The following is a 7,754-nucleotide window of genomic DNA, read 5'->3' on the forward strand; positions in this document are numbered from 1 at the left end:
TACTTGAAACTGGAGGTCGATCTCGGATGAGATCTTCTGTACTGGTCGGTGCTGACGTGTCCGGCTGGTAGGAGTCGGCCGGAGCTGTTGTGTCTGACTTGTTGGACTGGCTTCACTGCTGATCCTTCGCCACCGGAGGGTGGGGGGTACCTGCAAGGGACTCCGATGCTTAAGTTAGCAAGGGTATTAAGCAGGTTTTATGTAGAATCAGAGTATGAGTTATACCTGGGTGCTCCAGTGTATTTATAATGGTTGTAGAGTGACCTTTTGGATAAGATAAGTTAGTTATCCTATCTTATCTTTATCTTTGGGTTGAGGTCAGCTTATTTTCAAGGGAACCGCCCTTATCTCTATCAGGCTTGGACTGCCTTCGGATTTGGGTCGCGTTCCTTAATTTGGGCCCTTTTCTGGGCTCTCCTGTAGATTTGGCCGAGCTCTTTGAGAAGAGGTCGGCTAGTCAGACCTAAAGAGGTCGGTCGCTTTGTCGTCGATCATCCCGGGTCGGATAGCTCGACCCAGGGTATGAACAGTGCCTCTACTTGAGCTCGGTCTTCTTTTTGAGGTCGAGTTCTTGACTTCGGTCTTTCTAGTGAAGCCGAACTCAAGCATTTTGTCGATTCCTTTGTAGAAGCCATTGAATGTAGAACGTTTTCCTCTAAAAGCACCCGCTTTTACATCAGCGCTTTGGGAACGTGCGAGGGTTTAATGCCTTCATTAAAATTTTACATTAATTGCTCCGTTTCCCTTTTGGCTTTTGTTTTGATTTTGAAAACCCAGAAATGGTTTCTCTCCCTCGCTCTTTTCGTAACTTCTTTCTCTGCTTCCTTCATTTTCTGTTTTTCATTTGCGTCTGTTTTTCTGTGTTGCGGCGTTCGTTCGGCGATTTTTCTGGGCAGCTTTCATTTCTGCGCCCCTCTATTTTCTCCTCGATGCTTTTCATTCTTCAGGTTAGTCCCGTTTCGTACTTTTTCTTTACTTATGGAGGTTTCGAATTTGATCCTTCTTTAAAGAAGGTTTGGATCTTTCTTTTTTCTTTGTGCCCTTTTGCTATTGAAATGTGCGTTCTGGAAGTTTTCTTTGTCTTCTGCATGATTTTTGCCTCTGCTTGATGCTTGTAGGGTTTTGCATGTTCTTTGTTGTTTCTATACTGATACCGTTCTTCTTAGGGAAGTCTATTTCTTGCTTTATTTGAAGGTTGCTTTGCTTGGTTCTAAAAAAGGTTGTATTTTTTATGTTTTTCTGCTTCGGCAATTTTTGATGTATGACTGGACTTTTTGCTGGTAGACTGTAGAAGAGATAATGACTTTTTGCTTCCTTTGCACTTTTTGAAACCTTCTTTCCTTTGTTTGATGAGTGCTAAGAGGTAAGCTGTAGGAATTTCCTGAACCAATGCTCCGTTTCTGCCTTCAAAGGATACCCCAGAGCTTCTGGTTGGTTTGAGTCTTGGGGTTTTCCTTTTCTATGTATTTGCCTACGTCCTTTTGGTCGAGTTGTTTTCTCCTGTGTCCGAGATGTGTTTAGTAACGCCATCTTCTTTTCTTATTTGTAGGGTTTAGTTGGCCTCATGTCTTCTCGCAATAACATTGTAGAGGTGTCTTCCAGAGTTCCTGAGGGGATGTCCGATTGGCTGGACTCCCTTGTTTTGTTGTGTGTTTCTGTTGTGGATGCTGAATTTTGCACAGAGCTGAGGAAGCGCCATAGGATCTGCGGTGATAGTGCCCATGAGGGGGATTACGAGCTTGTTGCTCCCGATTCTGATGAGAGAGTTTGTTTTCCGACTTCCAACGAGGGGGAGCGTCCCTTCTTCTATGCTTACGAATACTTCTTCAGCCAACTAAACGTTACTTTTTCTTTTACTGCTTTTGAATCTAACTTGTTATGGTCATGTAATATTGCTCCGTCCCAGCTTCACCCAAATTCCTGAGGTTTTGTCAAAATATTTCAATTACTTTGCCAAGAGTTGGGCATAATACCTTCTGAAACTCTTTTCCTTTATCTTTTTGTCTCGGCCAAGCCCGGGGGTTCCTCGAAAAAGAAAGCTTTCTGGGTCTCTTTCAGATCAGCTCAGGGGCATAAAGTGTTTGCCATGTATGATGAATCGTTTAAAGATTTTAAGAACTATTTCTTCCGGGTTCGTGCTGTTGAGGGGCTTCGTCCTTTTTTTCTCGATGAAAATGATGAGCCCGCTTTTCCTCTAGAGTGGCAGAGGAATGTGAGAGTGCCACGTTATACGTGGGAGATGCTTAACGAGGTTGAGCGGGCCTTCGTAGTTGTTCTTGAAGATTTGTGGGGGAAACCTCCCCATCTGGATACGAGGAGATTCTTGAGTGATCTATCTTTGGTTCGAACTGCTTTGGGTACTGTCTGATTTGTTTTTATACTTGCTCCTAAGCTTTTCTTCTCCTATGTTGTAACTTTTCTTTTGTGGTTGATTCTGGCTTTTCAGAGATGTCGAAAAATAATGATTCTATGAAGGCTTACAAGAAGGCGAAAAAGGCAACTACTGCTTTAAACATCTCGGCCAAGGTGGCCGGAGAGGGATCTTCTCAGGTTCCAACGGTGCCTCCTGTGCCGAATTCTCCTGATCCGAAGAAGGTGATCCCTACTCCTCGGGCTCGTCTGGTCGAGCCTCCTCAGTCCTCTGCTGTAGATTCTGGTGTTCCTCCTAGTAAGAAACAAAAGACTGTTGAGCCTTTCAACCTTGATGCTCCTGACTTTGATGTCGTCGAGTTTGTGGATCAACAAATTGCCCCTTATGGTGTCCTCCCTATGAGTGACATATCGATTCTTCGTCATTTTGATTATATTGCTTGGAGCGGTATCAAGTTGGCCCACATGGGGGCGGCCCTATATCGAGCAGCTCAAGATCTTCCCATCCATGCCACCAAGGAGTTTATGGAGGAGGCAAAACGGGAGTTCGACCGGATGAGGGGTTTGAAGGAGGAGCTGGAGGTGAAAATGGCCAAATTGAAAAAAGATTTGGAGAATGAGAAGGGGAGTTCCACTTCTCTGGCGGCTTCTGTGAGGCTAGCTGAGGACACGGCTATGAGACACAAGGATAGTTATGTGACAACTTATCAGGAGGTGTTGCGCCTGAGAGAGGAGTTGGAGAATGCCCGAGTTGATTATTCTGATCTTCAAGGTCATCTTATTGGCAGCGTGACTGCTGCTTACGAGAACTTGAAAGAACAAGTTCGGGTGATTGCTCTCGAGGCCGACCTGACTCTCTTCAGTTTGGACAATGTTGTCAAGGATGGCAAGATTGTCCCTGATAATGAAGATGATGGTGATGTTAGACCTCCCCCTGTGTTTCCCGCCAAGGTGTCAAACTCTTCCGCTCCTCCAGTTGTGCCCAACCCTGATTGCCAGATCCTGAACCAGGAGGATGGAACCGTGGATGTTGTTCCTCTCCAGACTCGCCCTCCGTCTCCTCGGCCTGATGCCGCTAGAAAGTCTTCTGATCCTTAGTCTATTTATTCTGGTTATTTATGTAGTTGGCCCGGCTTGTGGGCATCTAAACTTTATTTGTTTTGTTTAATTGTTTGACACTTTTTTAGTTGCTTGCCTAGCAACTTCAAAACAAAAATGTTTTTGCTAGCTTTTGAGGTACATTTTGGTTGCCTCTGAAGCTTTATAATTTCGTAGCTTGCATCATGTTTTCCTCACTTGACTTGGCATCACTTCTTCTTGCCGCTCAACCTCTTCGGATTTGTTTTATTGTTTGTAGCTTGCACCCTTTTGAGGTTATGGTTGTGTGGGTCCAACTTGTCTTTCAGTTTTCTCACTCTTTCTTGTAGTTCTGTTGATCTATCACCGATTTTTAAGTTGGTCCTCCGACTTGTTTTGGTAGTCTGTCGACTTTTTATAAGTTATCTCTATATTCCTCTTTTCGGATCTTTGTCGAATCTCTTTTCAGGGATTACTTTTGTAACTTTATAGGAAGGGTTCGACTTCGTGATATCTGGTCTCTTTCAAAGCTATCTTTGTAGTCCTCTTTTTTGGATCTTTATCAGATCTCTTTCAGGGACTACCTTGTAGCTTTTCTTTTTGGAGAAGGAGTCCGACTTGGTTATGTCGATCTCTTTCTAAGCTATCTTTGTAGTCCTCTTTTTTGGATCTTTATTAGATTTCTTTCAGGGACTACTTTGTAGCTTTTCTTTTTGGAGAAGGAGTCCGACTTGGTTATGTCGGTCTCTTTCTAAGCTATCTTTGTAGTCCTCTTTTTTGGATCTTTATCATATCTCTTTCAGGGACTACTTTGTAGCTTTTCTTTTTGGAGAAGGAGTCCGACTTGGTTATGTTGGTCTCTTTCTAAGCTATCTTTGTAGTCCTCTTTTTTGGATCTTTATCAGATTCCTTTCAGGGACTACTTTGTAGCTTTTCTTTTTGGAGAAGGAGTCCGACTTGGTTATGTCGGTCTCTTTCTAAGCTATCTTTGTAGTCCTCTTTTTTGGATCTTTATTAGATCTCTTTCAGGGACTACTTTGTAGCTTTTCTTTTTAGAGAAGGAGTCCGACTTGGTTATGTCGGTCTCTTTCTAAGCTATCTTTGTAGTCCTCTTTTTTGGATCTTTATCAGATCTCTTTCAGGGACTACTTTGTAGCTTTTTCTTTTTGGGCCGTCTCATGTCGGGCCCTTCTAAGTTAAAGTAATCCTCTTTAATAGGGTTGGCCAGACCTCTTTCCAGGGTTTACTTATAACTTGGGTTGATTTGGTCCGATTTCTTAATATCGGCCAGTCTTTAAGTTATTATTTTAGCGATCCGTAAGACCTCGTCAGGTTCTTTTTTAGATCACTTTTGATAACTTCTTACATTATTCTGTATTCATCTTTGCCGATTTGTAGAAAGTGGTTGTCGTTTCTAGATCGTCCTTTGGGTGAATCGCGTTTTCACCTTTATCGGACGGTTTGTCTTTATCTTGATCGTGCAGTGAAATTATTTTTCACTTTCTGCCGATCTGTTGCTTTATAATCAGACAATGAATGCTTCAGATTAATGCGTCTTGAAATCTTTGTAGAATATCTAAAATGTATTTTATTTAAAGAAAAAGTGCAAATATATACACATGGGATAGTCTGAGTCTCAACTTGGCGCCTCATTAAAAAACCTTTTAAGGAAAAAGAGTGCATCCAATGATGAGATCTTTTATCTTTTCTAACTGTAGTACCTTCTTAGGTTGCAGGCGTGCCATGACCTGGGAAGTTCTCGCCCGTCGAGTTTGGACAGTCTATAGTAGCCCTTTCCAAGTACTTCTACAACTCAGTAGGGTCCTTTCCAGTTTGCTGCCAGCTTTTCTTCTCCTGGTCGAGTTGTTCCGATATCATTTCGGATTAGGACGAGATCATTCTTTGCAAAACTTCTTGGTACTACCTTTTGATTATATCTGGAAGCCATTCGGCGCTTTAGAGGTTCTTCCCTGATCTGAGCTCTTTCCTGGATTTCGGGTAACAAGTCGAGCTCTTCTCTCTGAAGTTGTGTGTTGGCTTCCTCATTGTAGAGGACTACTCTGGGGGATCCTTCCAAGATTTCTACTGAGATCATTGCCTCCACTCCATATGCCAATCGAAATGGTGATTCGTTTGTGGTGGAGTGTGGCGTTGTTCGATATGCCTATAGGACTTTTGGGAGCTCCTCGGCCCAAGCTCCCTTTGCCTCTTGTAGTCTTCATTTCAGCCCAGCCAATATGACTTTGTTAGCTGCTTCAGCCTGTCCGTTGGCTTGAGGGTGCTCGACGGACGTAAACTGATGTTTTATATTTAAATCAGCGACTAGTCTCTTGAAACCTGCATCCGTGAATTGGGTACCATTGTCCGTGGTGATGGAGTGTGGGACCCCAAACCTTGTGACAATGTTCCTGTACAGGAATTTCCGGCTTCTTTGAGCAGCGGCGTTGGCTAAAGGTTCTGCCTCGATCTATTTTGTGAAATAGTCTACTCCGACTATGAGGAATTTTACTTGTCCTGATCCCTGGGGAAAGGGTCCGAGAAGATCGAGCCCCCATTTTGCGAATGACCAGGGTGAGGTTACGCTGATAAGCTCTTCTGGTGGGGCGATGTGGAAGTTGGCGTGCTTCTGGCATGGTGGGCATGTCTTTACGAATTCTATAGCCTCTTTCTGTAGGGTTAGCCAGTAGAATCCTGCCCTGAGTACCTTTTTGGCGAGAGCTCGTGCTCCGAGATGATTGCCACAACAACCACCATGCACTTCTTCTAGAACTTCTTTTGTGTTAGAGGTCGGTACACACTTTAGTAGTGGTATCGATATCCCTCTTTTGTACAGGATGTTGTTTATGATGGTGTAGTACTGTGCCTCCCTTTTTAACCTCTTTGCCTCCTTTTCTTCTGTGTGGAGCGTTCCTATTTTGAGGTAGTTGATTATGGGGGTCATCCATCCTTGGTCCAGACTTGTTATAGCTAGGATTTTTTCCTCTTCTACAATTGACGGGTTCTGTAACATTTCCTGGATGAGACTTCTATTGTTGCCCCCTGGTTTGGTGCTGGCTAGTTTTGAGAGTGCATCAGCTCAGGCATTTTTTTCGCGGGGTATGTGGCAGATCTTATATTCCCCAATTTGTCCAAGCTGTTCCTTGGTTTTATCCAAATACTTTTTCATGGTGGGATCTTTGGCTTGGTAGCTCCCTGTTATTTATGATGTGATTACTTGTGAATCACTACAGATGTTGAGTTTTTGAGCTCCCACTTCCTTAGCCAGCTTCAAACCAGCTAGTAACGCCTCATATTCTGCCTGGTTGTTTGAGGCCGGGAACCCAAACTTGAGGGAGAGCTCTACCTGGGTTCCTTGGTTGCTTTCTATTATCACACCTGCGCCGCTTCCGGTTTTATCCGAAGAGCCGTCTACGTAGAGATTCCATTCTGTAGGGGGTTTCCAAGGTGTCTGTGAATTCTACGACGAAGTCGGCCAGGTACTGTGATTTGATTGCCGTCTGAGCTTCGTATTGTAGGTCGAACTCGGATAGCTCGACTGCCCACTGTAAAATTCTGCCGGCTAGATCTGTTTTCTGCAGTATCCCTTTTATAGGCTGGTTGGTTCGAACCTTAATGGTGTGAGCCTGGAAGTATGGGCGGAGTCGTCGAGATGTTATGATGAGAGTATAGGCGAATTTTTCTATCTTCTGATAGTTCAGCTCGGATCCCTGCAGTGCTTTGCTGATGAAGTAAACAGGTTGTTGTCCACTTTCGTCTTCTCTTACTAATGCTGAGGCTATTGCCCGGCTTTCTACTGTGAGATACAATACAAGTGGTTCTCCTTCTTGTGGCCGAGATAGGATAAGTGGCTGATGAGCGGATAATTTATACGCTTTTTGGCATTGTTTTCAGTATGTTTTTAGTATGTTTTAATTAGTTTCTACCTTATTTTTATTGGTTTTTAGTTAAAATTCACTTTTTTGGACTTTACTTTGAGTTTGTGTGTTTTTCTGTGATTTCAGGTATTTTCTGGCTGAAATTGAGGGTCCTGAGCAAAAATCTGATTCAGAGGCTGAAAAGGACTGCAGATGCTGTTGGATTCTGACTCCCTGCACTCGAAGTGGATTTTCTGGAGCTAAAGAAGCCCAATTGGCGCGCTCTCAATGGCGTTGGAAAGTAGACATCCTGGGCTTTCCAGAAATGTATAATAATCCATACTTTGCCTGAGATTTGATGGCCCAAACCGGCGTTGCATATCAGCTTCAGAATTCCCAGCGTTTAACGCTGGAACTGGCATAAAAATTGGAGTTAAACGCCCAAACTGGCAT

The sequence above is a fragment of the Arachis duranensis genome, chromosome 4 (genome assembly GCF_000817695.3).
Source record: "Arachis duranensis cultivar V14167 chromosome 4, aradu.V14167.gnm2.J7QH, whole genome shotgun sequence".
Lineage (NCBI taxonomy): Eukaryota > Viridiplantae > Streptophyta > Magnoliopsida > Fabales > Fabaceae > Arachis > Arachis duranensis.